This window comes from Mirounga leonina, unplaced genomic scaffold (genome assembly GCF_011800145.1).
Source record: "Mirounga leonina isolate KUSES-001 unplaced genomic scaffold, KU_Mleo_1.0 Mir_176, whole genome shotgun sequence".
Lineage (NCBI taxonomy): Eukaryota > Metazoa > Chordata > Mammalia > Carnivora > Phocidae > Mirounga > Mirounga leonina.
In genome coordinates, this window is record NW_023270454.1 from 207,997 (window position 1) to 224,799 (window position 16,803).

Consider the following 16,803-nt stretch of genomic DNA (forward strand, 5'->3'; position numbering starts at 1 on the left):
ATTAATCCAAAGATTTGTAATATGCAGGTAAGCCTTAAGTCAAAATAGATAGTAAGATACCCAATATAGTATTTTAAAATTTGATTTTAAGCCAGAAAAAGTGATCTTTGAGCATCTAATCTAATCCTACTGAAACTATTAAGAGTTTTATTTCAAATATCTATAAGTTTGTTATTAAACAGATAAATAAATAAACAGGGAGGGAGGAGAGAGAGAAAGAGAGAGAGTGTGTTGAACTTGAAGCCCTGTGCTTACAGAAAGCAACGATGTTGACAAATTTTTCTGTATTGTGAGAAACAGCCAGCCACAAAGGCTCACCCTATTCTGGCATATCCCCTTCCCTACTTCTTCATTACTCCCACTAAGTCTTGCTATGAACTTTCTTGTTTACCTACCCTGATAAAACTCCAGACTCCCTTCTTTTCCTTTGAGACACTTCTCATTAATGAATGTTCTTTCTATTGTAATAGCCTGAATAAAATTATCTCCTTCATTGCGTGCTATCTTTTGTCTTTGACTGTAGATAGCAGGGAGTGCTGAACAATATGATGGAATGGGACACGTGGTGTTATTCTAATTTAGGTGGTCAAGGAAGGTCTCTGTGAGGGAATGACATGTAAACTAAGACCTAAATAACAGGAGAGAGCAAGACATGGACAGAGCAAGGGGAAGAGCCCTCTAGGTGGGGTGTGGGAGGAGTTAATGCAAATATCCTAATGAAGGAACAAGATTGGTGTTTTCCAGAAGAGTGGACCTGCAGAGTGGAGTAGGGTTACAGTACAATGGTACTAGAGAAGATTGAGAAAGAGAGTAGACAGAGAAATTATCCTGCAGTCTTTGTAGCACATGGTAATAATGTTAGATTTTATTCAAAATACAGTGGAAAGCACTGAAGTTTTTAAGCGGAATAATAATATGATCTGATTTACCTTTTTAAAAAGATAATTTTTGCTGTTACATGGAAAATGAATTTTATATGGCAAGAGTAAAAGTGGGAAATTTGTAAGCCATTGCAATTGTCCAGTCAAGAGCTGATAGTGTTTTGGTAGTGGTGGCTATGGGGAAAAGTAAATGAACATATTTAAGATATGTTTAGAGATAGAGATAATAGACCTTGTTACAGGATTATTGTGTGGTGGGGAATAAAGAACAAAGTGGAATAAAGAATGACTCTTAGATTTTTGTTTTTGGCTTGGGCAACTAGTTAGACACCAGTACTAGTGGGGTCCAAGAGTCTTCTGGGAGGAAGCTGATAAAGATTTATACCCAAATTCAGATATTAGGGGGGGTCTTCTGAGGTAGGTACTAGACTTGCTGCTAGTAAAGGCATGTGAGAACTCAAGATAGTTGAAAAAATAAAAGAAATGTGGCTGTGTTTATACTCTAAATTGGTCAAGCAAATCATGTAGGTTAAAGTGCCTGTATTGAAAATAAATTTATCAGGTACCTACTAGGTATTAGTGCTTCCAGGAGTCTGTTCTTGATCATTTACTTTTCTAATTCTTTATACAGTCCCTGGGTGATCTCATCAACTCTCATGTCTTCACCTAACACATGTGATGCTAAATTCAATTGAAATCTTTATCTATAGTCAATGACCTTTCCTGTGCTGTGTGTGTGTGCGTGCATGATGTGTGGGCTCATGCACATGCATGCACAAACCCATACAACTCTCCATTAGATATCTATTGAATGTCCTACAAGTATGTGAAATTAAACAGGACACACACATAAATACATTATCTTCTCTTGAAATATTCTGTTATTCTTCATCCTGTGTTTGATAATTCAGTGAATGGTATCAAAGCACAGCCATTCATCCAGCCAGAAACTTGATTGTCATTCTGGATATTTTCTTATCTTATCTTCATTCACATCTAACTAAAACTCAATCACATTATTCACATTTCTTCATACCCTTTTCTGTGACTTCAGATTGTAGGGGAGAAAAATTCTTTATTCTCTTAGGGTCTTTAGGTAGGTCTGTGAAATAGACAACAGAGATTAAGAAAAGGCATACACATTTATTTGATGTTATAAGTTTTATGTGGCATGGGGTGGGTAAGTAGGTCTTCATAGAAAGAAGAGAAAAATTCCAAAGAAATGGCTAATCTTTGAGACTTTTATGCCATTTGAACAAAGTAGGATAAATTTAAAGAGAACTAACAAGACAAAGGAAAAGAACTTTGAGCTTTTAGGGATAATAAATTGCAGGAAGGCAAAAATATGGGAAACTAATGGTAGGTAAGAAGTAGTTAGTAAGGTTTGTTTGTGTAGACTCTTTCTCAGTGCCATCTCATCATTGGTCATAAGATTGTTAATTCCCTCCCTGGTTTAGGTAAGAGATGGGGGTACATCTTCACAAGAGGATTTTATTATATTGTTTTCAGGTAGATAGTAGGAAGGCAGAGAGCTCATCCTGTGCCCTTTTTCTCAATTGCCTTGAGTTCAAAATAATCCTTATGCCAGAGTGGCATATTTTGGGGTAACATATTCTGATTTCCTACAAGATCATGTAATTATTATCCCACACTTGAAATAGAACAAGAGTATTCTAACTAGTTTCCTAGGTTCTAATAACCTCAATTCACTTTCTGTACCATAACCAGTGTAGCATATCTAACACATAATTATGATCATGCCACTCTCTAGACTTCCCTTTAAGGGAATCCCATTGCCTACAAGATAAAATCAAAACTCCATAGCCTGTCATACAAGCTCTTCCATGATTTGGGTACTGCCTAGGTCCTCCTCCTCATTCTATATCACCATAACTCTACAATGACACGATCTCAAACCCTTTCAAGTTTCTCTAATGGCATCCTGCTGCTTTGCTTCTCTTGCCTGGAAAGTCCTGACCCTTTGCCCACCATTGATCTGCTAAGTAGCTGCTCATCTTTCAAGATGCAGCCTAAGTATTACATTCTTGACAAAGTCCTTTCTGTTTACTGCCCATTGAATAATCTACCTCTTCCTTTATACTCCAACTCTATTCTGCACATATATTAACTATAGCACTGCATATATCATTGCCCCTATTTAAAAGTATATCTTCCCCACTAGACTGTGTGCCCTTTAAGGACAAGGGAAATATCTTAGCTACATTTGTACCTTTAGCACAAAGCTCAGTGCCTATTATGTAATAGTAGTTAGTAGAATTTTAGAAAATGATTCAGTAAGTTTAGGAAAGGATGAATATCAGGATTGAAACTAGGGATCAAAACTGGAGATTCAATAGAGACAGTCATTTACTTCATGAAGACAAATCAGATAATGGACCAAAGGCTAGAGAGAGAGAAAAATCATGGGAGAGTTATTATCAAAGAAATAACACAAAAAATTTTGTAGTTGAAGGAAAACATAAGACTTCAAATTGAAAAAGCCTATTATGTGCCAAGTAAGATAAAGGAAAAAGAACTACACCCTAAAACATCACTGCAAAATTTCCAAATCTAAAGAATTCAAAGACAATAAAAGGCCATCCATTTAACAATTTAGAGTTATAGTTAATGTATAGTTAACTGCCTACTCAGAATTCACAACTCCCTCCTAAGAGAACCCCGATACTCAGTTTTCTAGACTTCTATTTAGCTAATATGATTTAGGAGACAATGGCTCTACCTCCAGCATCAGGAACAGAGCCTTAATGGCATATGCCAATCTGAGTAAATCTTTCTGAATGACAGGTTCAAGAATGGTCAGAGGAGCAATAATCCAAGTCACAAAGGCAGTAGAAAAGATTTGCCTGGGTGATCTGGAAACATTTCTTATTCTTCTGGAAAAGCTTCTGGGAGTTACTCTCTATTTTAACTTGTCATAATGAGGAAAAAATCACCTTCAAGTGAAGGTAGCTACCCTATATTCTTGAAAAACAACAACAAAAACAACAGCAACAAAACCCCCAGATCCCTGAAAAGATATCTTACTCTGGATTTTCAGTTATTTAATTCAGTTTGAGTTGTGCTTTTTGTTCTTTGAGGCTGAAAGCACTGAATACGTACATCCATAACAATAGAAAAATCAGACTGAATTAATAGGAAAAAAAAGTTAAGAACAAGGATGTATTTAGGAGGCATGGGTTTCTTCTAATGATAAAAAAAAAAAAATGGACAATCAAACTCCAGAGAAGTAAAAATGACACAGGAAGGGCATGGTTTATATAAATAAGAAATTAATAAGTGGCATAATTTTGATCACTGTTGAGTTAGAAGGAAGTGGAATTGATTTAAACTTAATTTAAGCTAAGTTTTGGGGCAATTATTTAAGTAACAATAGAAAACTGATACAGACTTTATTACTAGAAGTGAGGTGATGCCATAACATATACCTAAAGTGTGGGCATGGCATGGGAACTGGGGTGGAAGTTGCAAGGACTTTAAAAAGTGTTAGTGAAAACCTAAAGTGCCTTGAAGTGACTTTAGTCACTTTAGTGAAGTGACTTTAGTAGACCCTGGATAGCCCTGGATACTGGTGAGAGCTTAAAAGAAACTAATGAAAATGTTACTGAAAACAGGAATGAGAATCCTTGTTATGTAGTGACATAAAGTAGCAATAGTGCTGCCTGAAATAATATGGAAAACAGAAAATCTCCCTAATAACCTGAATGATCTAATGAAGATTTCCAGACAGGGAGTTGATGATGTCATCTGGTTTCTTCTTACAGCTTATATTAAAATATCAGAGGAAAGAGATAAGCTAAAAAAATAACTTCTATACAGAAAGAAACCAGGACTTGATGAAAGCAGGTTTTGAAATTTTCCAGCCTCTTGATGTGGAAAAAATGCTAAATTAAGATATGACTTCTAGGAAAAGATGCAAGCTTGATCACTGTCATGAAAACAGTTTCTAAAGGTAAAAACCCAGGGTTTGGCTCTAAAATCCTGTTAACACCCCAGAAAGATCTATGGTGATGTTTTAAGCAATAGAACTTTCTAAGAAGTTTAGGGTGCTGTCTCTCAACAGTGTTAGCTGAAGATCAAGATGAAGAATTTATGATAAAGAACCCCCCGAGGTGTGTGTGTATCTTCTGTCCAATGGAGTGAATCCCCCAAAAGAAAATTATATCAAAAAAAATATTGCTAGCTTGTATTGAAAGGGATAGGAACCATATGGGGAAAAAAAGAAGGACCCACAAACTTACAGGCAGGAAGCAAGCAAAGAGATTATTCAGCTGGAAACACAATCTTATATGGAAAATGTAGAATAATCCAAAGGATGGCTACAGTAGCCCAGGAGGCATATTGCCACAAGCCATGGAGAATCATTCCAGGAAAAGAGTAGGACTAAGACAAGGAACTTTTAAGTCAAGAAAATTCCAACTGGATTTTGGAATTATATGGACCAACGATTACTTTTACCCCCTTTTCAAATGAGTCTATTGTGATTATCCTATGTCTGTCATTGTATGTTGGATGTGTGGAGCAATAACTTGTCTCCTCAATTCACAGTTCTTCAGATTAGCAGGAATTATACTCTAGAACTTGTACTCAAGTAACCACACCTACACCTATACCTGATTTAAATGGGAAGATCCTGGACTTCCAGCAGTCTATAAAGGGATAAGTCCTGTCTAACATCTTGAGAAGGGTTAAGTGTTTTTGTTTGTTTGTTTCATGTAGGAGAGATATGAATCATGGGAGACCAGAAGGAAGACTGGAGGCAATTTCCAAGATGATCCCATTTCTGTTATCTTTGACTTGACCTTGTGTCATCTTTAAACCAGGCTGACTTGTATAAATCAAGATGATATTGTAGAAATAATGGTGTGTGACTTTCAAGGACAGGCCATAAAACATGTGGAGGATTCTACCTGGTGTTTCCTTGGATCACTTGCTCTGGGGGGAGCTAATGTCCTGTAGTGAAGACAATTACATAGCCCTATGAAGCAGTCCACATGGCAAGGAACAAAGGTCTTCTGATAATAGCACCAACTCACCATCCATGTGAGTGAGCCATTTTGGAAGCAAATTCTCAAAGCCCTGGTTAAGTCTTTGCAGTTCCAGCTGACATCTTGATTACGATCTCATGAGCCAGGACCACTGAGATAATTTGCTTCTGAAGTCCTGACCCACAGAGACTGTGTGAGATAATAAATGTTTATGGCTGTTGTAAGTCACTAAAATTTAGTGTAATTTGTTGCATAGCAATAAACAACTAATACAAGAATAATAAATAATAAGAATAACAAAGTAATCAATAAAAAACTAAATAAAGAAGGTAATGATATAGGGAGTATAGAGTGGGTTGAGGGAACTGTGTATAAATGAACAAAATCCTCATTTGCCACAATAAAATATCAATTGATAATGTCTAAAATTAATAAACAAAGAAACCGCTGAGTGAAGGTATTGTTTAGAAATGTGAATATATAGTTATTAAACAATTAAAAATAAAAATAATTCAAAGTGGCCGCCTCTGAGGCAGAGAATTGTCATTTTTCATTTAAGTCCTCTGTTTCTGTTGATTTTTAAGCCAAATTTTATACCTTGATTTAATAAAAATTAAATAAGATGTGAAAATATCTGACATATTTGTTGGTATTTATGTTGATATATATATATATGTATGTATATTAGATTTTATTTGATCCATTTTAGAGACTTTTATATATTTAGCTTTGTTTTAAACATGAGAAAATTGAACAGGAATATGCCTCAGAATTCTTGTATCCAAATACATCAAAATTGTTCTTCAGTACTCTTGGGTAAAAATTTTAAAACTGGTCTGTCATACCTTCTATAGTGCAAAAGTTTGAATATTTATATAGGAACATTTTTAAAATTAACTACAAGCCTATCTTCCATATGTTGTAACTTCAGTAAAGGCAAATGTTTGATATAAACTCACCTATTAAAAGCAAGTGACTCAGCTATGACCAAAAAGAAAAATCCAACTTTGTACAGCATGTTTGAAAAATATTTAAAACAAAAGAATTCAGTCAAGCTGAGAATAGAAGTTGAAAAAGGCATATATGCAATTAAAAACAAAAAGCAGGGGCCCTCGGGTGGCTCAGTTGGTGAAGCCTCTGACTCTTGATTTCAGCTCAGGTCATGATCTCAGGGTCCTGAGATGGAGCCTGTATCAGGCTCCATGCCCAATGGGAGTCTGCTTGAGATTCTCTCCCTCTCCCTCTGCTCCCCCCACTTGCTCACTAGCTTTCTCTAAAATAAATACATCTTAAAAAAACAAAAACAAAACAAAAAGCATAGTTGTAAGGTTAGTAGCAGACCAAATTATTTTCAGAGCCAAAACACTGAGACAAAGATGTCTTTTCATAATAAGATGCACAATCTAAAATAAAAATCCAATAGTTGCTAATATATCAAATAATAGAGAATAACTATTCACACAGCAAACTTCATAGGAAATTAAAAAATAGACTATCAAAGGCTTTGAATCACTTTCTAAACCTATGAATATTTGAGTAGTCAAAAGTTAGGTAATGGAATAAAATGCCTAAATAACAATGAGATGAAGCCAAGAATAAGACAGATTCTGAAAAATAATAAAACTAATGTCTAAGGACAAACTGTGCCAAATATTAAGATATATTAAAAAACCACAAGCCATTAAAATAGTGTTGTCTGGTGCATGAAAAGACAGATCAATGGAGAAAAAATAGACTAAATACATATATAATTTTAGTGCATATGTGTATATATTTAATATGTACATATACATATATTATAAATTAACATTTCATGTCATTGAAAAAGAATTGATTATTTAACCAATGGTATTGGAATAACAGAGTAGCCTTCTGGGAAAATAATTGATCACTATTTCATATGTCACATCTAAATAAATTCCATAAGGTTTAAAAATTTAAACATAAAGAAAGTAAACACAAATCACAGAGTTAAATTCCTTAGCACCACAAGTCAATACTGAAGAGTCTAGTGAATTATTATAAAAGTGGGCAAAGATATGACCAGATAGTCACATGTTAAGAAATACGAATGGTTTTAAAATTTATGAAAAGATATTCAGACTCAGTCATAATAATAAAAATGCAAACTAAAATTACAATGAGGTGATTAAAAAAAGAAAGAAGAAAGAAAGTTTCATAAAAAATGGTGCCAGTGAGTGCAGGGGGACTGACTCTCCACTGCAGGTGGGAGGGAGTACTGTTACAACTGTATCTTTCAGAATTGAAAATTGATATATATTTTAACCCAGCAATACTTTTAAGTGTTTATCCTACATAAAAATTCTTACATATGTGAAGTGGTAAATATACACAGATACTAATTACATTGTTGTTTGTAATAACAAAATATTGAAAATGAATTTAATATAGTGAAAAGCTAAATAAATTATGCTGTATCACTATATTGCTATATGTTGTCATTTCAAAGATGTAGCTTATCTATACTGACTTGGGAAGATCTAAAAATATATTAAATGAAATAATTATGGAACAGTGTGTTTGTTACCACTTGTGTGGGGGGAAAATATAGAATCATGTAAGTTTTGTAATGCACTGACCATTTCTACTAGAACCCTCAGAAACTAGTGATAGTAACTGCTTCCAGTTCAGGGAGCTGGGTTGTTGAGGGACGGAGGTAGGAGAGAGACTACCTTTGCACTCATGCATAAATTATTTATTATAAATAAATAAAAATAATTTAACATTATCTAATTTGAATACCTGTCTCTGAAAAAATACATTGATTTTAAATCAATTACCCAAATGAGATGTTCACACTGAAAATTATTTGGGTTGGAAAATGGAACATGGAGGAAATATTTATAGATTTGGCATTATTTCATCTGAGGAAGGAAAGTCTGGAGTAATTGTTTTCAATTTTGTGGACAGTAGTGGTGGAGAAAATAATGACAACCAGCTGTTTCATTTCTGCTGAGCCTGCAGCAAGGAGGAACTAGAATAGAATGGATGGAATTATAAAAAATAACACAGGCCCTGGGTCTAAGCTCCTAAACTATATCAGTAGACCATGTTCTTCTAGGGGAGTTGCTTAATGGTCTCTTCATGATCCTCTCTGGGTATCATCTTCAATAAACACATAACAATTGTTTCCCTGACACAAGAGAGCTGGATGGGGTTATTGCAGGGCAGTGAAAGATGCGGAGTCTTACAGGTTACTGTGGGGCAACAGGAACTGGCAGGCCCGCTCTCCTGACTGGGAAAGACTAACACTTCTGATCCAGTCACAAGGGCCTCCAGATGAAAGGCACAGTCCAGGCAGAGCATCACAGCATAGAGATTGGGATGCCTCTCTGGATGTTCTTCCAGTGAACTAGAGAGGATCTCGTATGGGAATGTTTGAGAGATGGAGCCAGGACCAGTACTAGATGGGTGGAGAAACTAAGGGAACACTCTCAAAAGGAGGGAAAGGAGTGAAGAAGAGCTGGCAGAACCATCAGAGAATTAACATGAAGGTAAAGTAAATCAACTTCTTGATATTTGGGGTTATTTCAGTTTTTTCCTATCAAAATATTGAAAAGAACTTTCATTTACTTTTAAATTCTTTAAAGGGTTACTTATTTCCCTGTTTTTTTGGCTTGCTTTTCTCTAAGTTTCTAGGCACACAGACTGCCTAGGTGTTTTGTCCTTTGCTTAGAATTCCAAAAAAAGAGTTCTGATGGGTCAGGGGCTTCTGCAGCCTCTTTGGGGATGATGAGGACAAGGCAGCTCCCTTCTGTCAGTGGAATAGGCTAAGATTATATGATGTGATTTAAGAGATGAAATCACCTTAAGGGAAATAAATATTTGCGGGGGACATAGTTATTCCTCAGCTTAATAAATTATACTCTAGCAACAAAAATGTCCAGAGGTACTTTTAAATATAATTGTTTTTACAATAAAGAATTTAATGGTAAGAAAAATTAAGGCCAAATCTCAACATGAAAGCAGAGGAGTGTACGTAAACAGAAAGACACAACATGAAATCCCACAGGATTAATAAAAGTTAGCCAAAATTTAGTTCTATTTCTTACAGCCAAAATAAGACAGCTAAAATGCAAACACCCCTTGGAGAGGTTATTTACTGACTTATATTGTGTAGGTGACCAAGAACAGATTTTTTTTTTTCTGGGAATTGGGTTTTATTTGAAGGGAGAAAAAAAACACTAGTTGCCCAAAGACAATCAAGTCTGTCTCTAATATTCTGTCCCTCTTGTCTCCTGCTTCTCAGGATCTGATCACAGAAACTACTCTGGCTCCTATACTCCAACCTCTGCCTGAACCCCATCTAGGATGTATGTTAGCAGAAAGACTGGCTCAAGATAACACAGAGCAGTTTTGGTTTGGGGTTTTATTGAACTTTGTACTGCTCAAAATCTTTTCTTCCGTTGCAATGTAGTCTTCTTAATCTCCATTTTTGTTAAGGCACAGTTCTAAGAATGATTCTTTGGTCAACGGGTGTAGAATCACGAGCAAGCAGAATGAGACAATTCCATGGTATACCTTTTCTGCCCCATTAATGCTTTTTAAAATGTGAATAAAATGAATGTTATAAGGTACTTTGAAGGGAAAAATAAGGGGAATAAAGAATGTCAAAGTCAGGAAACATGGATTCCAGTCTTGGCCCCTCTTCTATTTACTAGCCATGAAACTTTGGGCAAAGCATTTCATTTGTTTGTGACTTATTTTTAAAACCAGCAATAACACACTGTCTAAAGATAGGGACAAATCTCTATAGGACCATTTATTTTTTTAAAATATTATTTATTTACTTATTTATTTATTTATTTATTTATTTATTTATTTATTTATTTTGAGTGCAAGAGAGAGAGGGAGAGAACTAGAGGGGGTGGGCAGGAGAGAGAATCTCAAGCAGACTCCCTGCTCAGCAGGTAGATACACGTGGGTCTTGATCCCATGACTCATGAGATCATAACCTGAACTGAAAGTAAGAGTCAGACTGAGCCACCCAGGCACCCCACTACAGGATAATTTAGGTTCTTTTTTTTTTTTTAAAGATTTTATTTATTCATTTGAGACACAGAGATACAGAGAGAGAAAGAGCCTGAGCAGTGAGAGAGGCAGAGGGAGAGGAAGAAGCAAACTCCCCACTGAGTCAGGAGCCCGATGTGGGGCTCAATCCCAGGACCCTGGGATCATGACCTGAGCCAAAGGCAGACGCTTAACCATCTGAGCCACCCAGGCACCCAGGATCATTTAGGTTCTAATTCTGTAAGAGATGCAGTGAAAGGATGGCATACAGCCAAGGACGATTGAGCAAACAGAAAGGGGAATGACTGTATCTATAAAATGGGCCTAGGTTGCTTTTAAAGCAAGCCAGCCTGTTTTCCAAGACCATGTTAGGACCAAGTAGAGATTTCAAATTCCTATTTGTGGGAGTCTTACCCTCATTATGAAAATATTGCAATATACCTTAATCCACATTAATATAATTTAAAAAATTTAAAGTATATTTATATTTTTACTTTTGATTTTTTTGTAATTTGTTTTACTAATGACTAATGTTTTGGCACTCATGGTACATTCTCAGGAATTCTTGTAAAATTAAAAAACATTTAACTTGAGGGGGCGGAGCAAGATGGCGGAGGAGTAGGAGACCTGGATTTCGTCTCCTTTCAGGAATTCAGCTGGATAGGGATCAAACCATTCTGAACACCTACAAACTCAACAGGAGATCAAAGAAAAGAATAGCAACAACTCTCTCATCAGAAAAGGTACCACTTTCTGGAAGGTAGGATGTGCGGAGACGTGAATCCGAGGCGATATTCGGGAGGATAGACGGCGGGGGAGGGGCCTCCATCGGCCGCTTCTGGCAAGTGATAGAACCACGAAGCACAAAATCGGAACTTTTAAAAGTCTGCTCCGCTGAGGGACGTCAATCCAGTGGCTAAGCGGGGGGTGGAACCGTCTGGGACACTGTGGTCTCAGGACCCTCGGGGTCACAGAAAGACCGGGGGTGCCTGAGTGTGGCAGAGCTCCCAGGTAACGGAGCCGGGAAGCCGGCTGCAGAGGCAGAGCCCAGGCGCGGGCTCTCAGCTCGGGGTCGCCATAAACCTTGATCCGCGGCACAGTCAGGCCCCTGCTCCTCCAGCAGGGACCCAAGAAGCGGCAGATCCGGGGAGACTCACCTTCCTCCCCCGGGAGGAGCCGCGTGGGAGTGCACCGCAGGGATCTGCTGGGTTTGGAGACTCTGCACGGGGTCGGGTGCCAGAGATAGAAACACGCAGTCACAGGCCGGGTGAGCACGGAGTGAGGCCGGAGACAGGGGAGACGGGAGTGACTGACGGCTTTTCTCTGGGGGCTCACTGAGGAGCAGGGCCCCGAGTTATCGGCTCCTCTGGGGCGGAGATTGGGAGGCTGCCATCTTCACTCTCTGCCTCCAAAGCTGTACGGAAAGCTCTCAGGGAACGAAAGCTCCTGAGAGCAAACCCAAGCAGATGACTTAACCCGGACCTGCAAGGGCGGGGCACTTCCACCTCCGGCAAAGACATTTGGGGACCACGGCAACAGGCCCCTGCCCCAGAAGATCAGCGAGAACAGCCAGCCAAGACCAAGTTTACCAATCAATGAGAACGACAGAACTCCAGCGCTAGGGGAATACTGCACATAGAATTCATGGCTTTTTTACCATGATTCTTTAGTCTTTCAAAGTTAAGTTTTTTTTTTTTAACCATCTTCTTTTCTTTTTTCTTTTTTTTTTTGAATTTTTCATTTTCCCTTTTTCAACCAACATCTTATCAATCCCTTTTTTAAAAAACATTTTTATTTTCATTTTTAGAGTCATATTCTATCCCTTCATAGTAGTTACCCCTATTTTTGGCATATTTATATAAGTTGTTCTCTCTTTAAAATTTTGAGATAGTTTCTTCTAACAGATCAAAGTATACCCTAAATCTCTAGTATATGGTTTTTTCTACTCCCCTGCCTGATCACATTATCTCCCTTTTTTTTTCTTTTTTCTTTTTTTAAATCCTCTTCTTTCTTTTTTCAAACAACTTCTTATCAATTCCTTTTATAAAATTTTTTATAATTTTCATTTTATAGTCATATTCCATCCATTCATTATATCAACCCTTATTTTTGTACATATATAAGTTTTTCTTTCTTTAAAATTTTGGGAGGCACTTTCTTCTAACAGACCAAAATACACCCCAAATCTAGTGTGTGGCACTGATCTATGCACCAGCCTGATCATATTTGATCACATTCTGGGTTTTTTTTGTTGTTGTTGTTTTGTTTTGTTTGTTTTTGTTTGTTTTTATCTTTATCTTTATCTTTTTCTTTTTTCTCTCTTTTCCTTTCTTTTCCCACTACTTCAGGCCTTTCTGATTTGTTTAGAGTATATTTTCTGGGGACGTTGTTACTCTGCTAGCATTTTGTTCTCTCATTAGTCTATTCTCCTCTGCACAAAATGACAAGACGGAAAAAATCACCTCAACAAAAAGAACAAGAGGTAGTCCCGACTGCCAAGGACCTACTCAATACAGACAGTACGATGTCAGATCTAGAGTTCAGAATCATCACTTTAAAGATACTAGCTGGGCTTGAAAAAAATATGGAAGTTATTAGAGAAACCCTCTCTGGAGAAGTAAAAGAATTAAAATCTAACCAAGTAGAAATCAAAAAGGCTATTAATGAGGTACAATCAAAAATGGGGGCGCTAACTGCTAGGATAAATGAGGCAGAAGAAAGAATCAGTGTTTTAGAAGACCAAATGATGGAAAATAAAGAAGCTGAGAAAAAGAGAGATAAACAACTACTGGATCACGAGGGCAGAATTCGAGAGATAAGCGATACCATAAGACGAAACAACATTAGAATAATTGGGATCCCAGAAGAAGAAGAAAGAGAGAGAGGGGCAGAAGGTATAATGGAGCAAATTATAGCAGAGAACTTCCCTACTTTGGGGAAGAAAACAGGCATGAAAATCCAGGAAGCACAGAGAACCCCTCTCAAAATCAATAAAAATAGGTCAACACCCTGACATCTAATAGTAAAACTTACGAGTCTCATAGACAAAGAGAAAACCCTGAAAGCAGCTCGGGAGAAGAGATATGTAACCTACAATGGTAGAAACATTAGATTGGCAACAGACCTATCCACAGAGACCTGGCAGGCCAGGAAGGACTGGCATGATATATTCAGAGCACTAAATGAGAAAAATATGCACCCAAGATTACTATATCCAGCTAGGCTGTCATTGAAAATTGAAGGAGAGATAAAAAGCTTCCAGGACAAACAAAAACTAAAGGAATTTGCAAACACAAAACCAGCCCTACAAGAAATCCTGAAAGGGGTCCTCTAAGCAAAGAGAGAGCCTAAAAGCAACTTAGACCAGAAAGGAACATAGACAATATACAGTAACAGTCATCTTACAGGCAATACAATGGCACTAAATTCCTATCTTTCAATAGTTACCCTGAATGTAAATGGGCTAAATGCCCCAATCAAAAGACACAGGCTATCAGACTGGATTAAAAAACAAGACCCATCAATACGCTGTCTACAAGAGACTCATTTTAGAACCAAAGACACCCCCAGATTGAAAGTGAGGGGGTGGAAATCCATTTACCATGCTAATGGACACCAAAAGAAAGCTGGGGTGGCAATCCTTATATCAGACAAATTAGATTTTAAACCAAAGACTGTAATAAGAGATGAGGAAGGACATTATATACTACTTAAAGGGTCTATCCAACAAGAAGATCTAACAATTGTAAATATTTATGCCCCTAACATGGGAGCAGCCAATTATATAAGGCAATTAATAACAAAAGCAAAGAAACACATCGACAACAATACAATAATAGTGGGGGACTTTAACACCCCCCTCACTGAAATGGACAGATCGTCTAAGCAAAAGATCAACAAGGAAATAAAGACTTTAAATGACACACTGGACCACATGGACTTCACAGACATATTCAGAACATTCCATCCCAAAGCAACGGAATACACATTCTTCTCAAGTGCCCATGGAACATTCTCCAGAATCGACCACATCCTAGGTCATAAATCAGGTCTCAACCAGTACAAAAAGATTGGGATCATTCCCTGCCTATTTTCAGACCACAATGCTTCGAAACTAGAACTCAATCACAAGAGGAAAGTTGGAAAGAGCTCAAATACATGGAGGTTAAAGAGCATCCTACTGAAGAATGAATGGGTCAACCAGGAAATTAAAGAAGAATTAAAAAAATACATGGAAACCAATGAAAATGAAAACACAACTATTCAAAATCTTTGGGATGCAGCAAAAGCAGTCCTAAGAAGAAAGTATATAGCAATACAAGCCTTTCTCAAGAAACAAGAAAGGTCTCAAGTACACAACATAACCCTCCACCTAAAGGAGCTGGAGAAAGAACAGCAAATAAAGCCTAAACCCAGCAGGAGAAGAGAAATAATAAAGATCAGAGCAGAAATCAATGAAATAGAAACTAAAAGAACAGTAGAACAGATCAATGAAACTAGGAGCTGGTTCTTTGAAAGAATTAACAAGATTGATAAACCCCTGGCCAGACTTATCAAAAAGAAAAGAGAAATGACTCAAATCAACAAAATCATGAATGAAAGAGGAGAGATCACAACCAACACCAAAGAAATACAAACAATTATAAGAACATATTATGAGCAACTCTATGCCAGCAAACGAGATAACATGGAAGAAATGGATGCATTCCTAGAGATGTATCAACTACCAAAACTGAACCAGGAAGAAATAGAAAACCTGAACAGACCTATAACCACTAAGGAAATTGAAGCAGTCATCAAAAGTACCCAAAAAACAAGAGTCCAGGGCCAGATGGCTTCCCAGGGGAATTCTACCAAACATTTTAAGAAGAGTTAATATCTATTCTTCTGAAACTGTTCCAAAAAATAGAAATGGATGGAAAACCTCCAAACTCATTCTACAAGGCCAGCATTATCTCCATTCCAAAACCAGACAAAGACCCCATCAAAAAGGAGAATTAGAGACCAATATCCCTGATGAACATGGATGCAAAAATTCTCACCAAAATACTAGCCAAGAGGATCCAACAGTACATTAAAAGGATTATTCACCATGACCAAGTGGGATTTATCCCTGGGCTGCAAGGTTGGTTCAACATCCGCAGATCAATCAATGTGATACAATACATTAACAAAAGAAAGAACAAGAATCATATGATCCTCTCAATAGATGTAGAAAAAGCATTTGACAAAGTACAGCATCCTTTCTTGATCAAAACTCTTCAGAGTATAGGCATAGAGGGTACATGCCTCAGTATCATAAAAGCCATCTATGAAAAACCTACAGTGAATATCATTCTCAATGGGGAAAAACTGAGAGCTTTCCCCCTAAGGTCAGGAACGTGGCAGGGATGCCCACTATCACCACTGCTATTCAACATAGTATTGGAAGTCCTAGCCACAGCAATCAGACAACAAAATAAACCAAAGGCATCCAAATCGGCAAAGAAGAAGTTAAACTCTCACTGTTTGCAGATGATATGATACTTTATGTGGAAAACCCCAAAGACTCCACCCCAAAACTGCTAGAGCTCATACAGGAATTCAGTAAAGTGGCAGGATATAAAATCAATGCACAGAAATCAGTGGCATTCCTATACACCAACAACAAGACAGAAGAAAGAGAAATTAAGGAGTCGATCCCATTTACAATTGCACCCAAAACCATAAAATACCTAGGAATAAATCTAACCAAAGAGACAAAGGATCTGTACTCAGAAAACTATAAAATACTCATGAAAGAAATTGAGGAAGACACAAAGAAATGGAAAAACATTCCATGCTCATGGATTGGAAGAACAAATATTGTGAAGATGTCCATGCTACCTAGAACAATCTACACATTC

At 37.1% G+C, this 16,803-nt stretch overlaps 1 long non-coding RNA gene across 1 annotated transcript; it reads left to right on the forward strand.

The window, feature by feature from the left end:
• Positions 1-9,154: 9,154 nt before the first annotated feature.
• Positions 9,155-10,485, forward strand: LOC118022061. Its single transcript, XR_004682370.1, has 2 exons — positions 9,155-9,402; positions 10,158-10,485. It is a non-coding gene; the product is annotated as an uncharacterized LOC118022061 (long non-coding RNA).
• Positions 10,486-16,803: the final 6,318 nt, after the last annotated feature.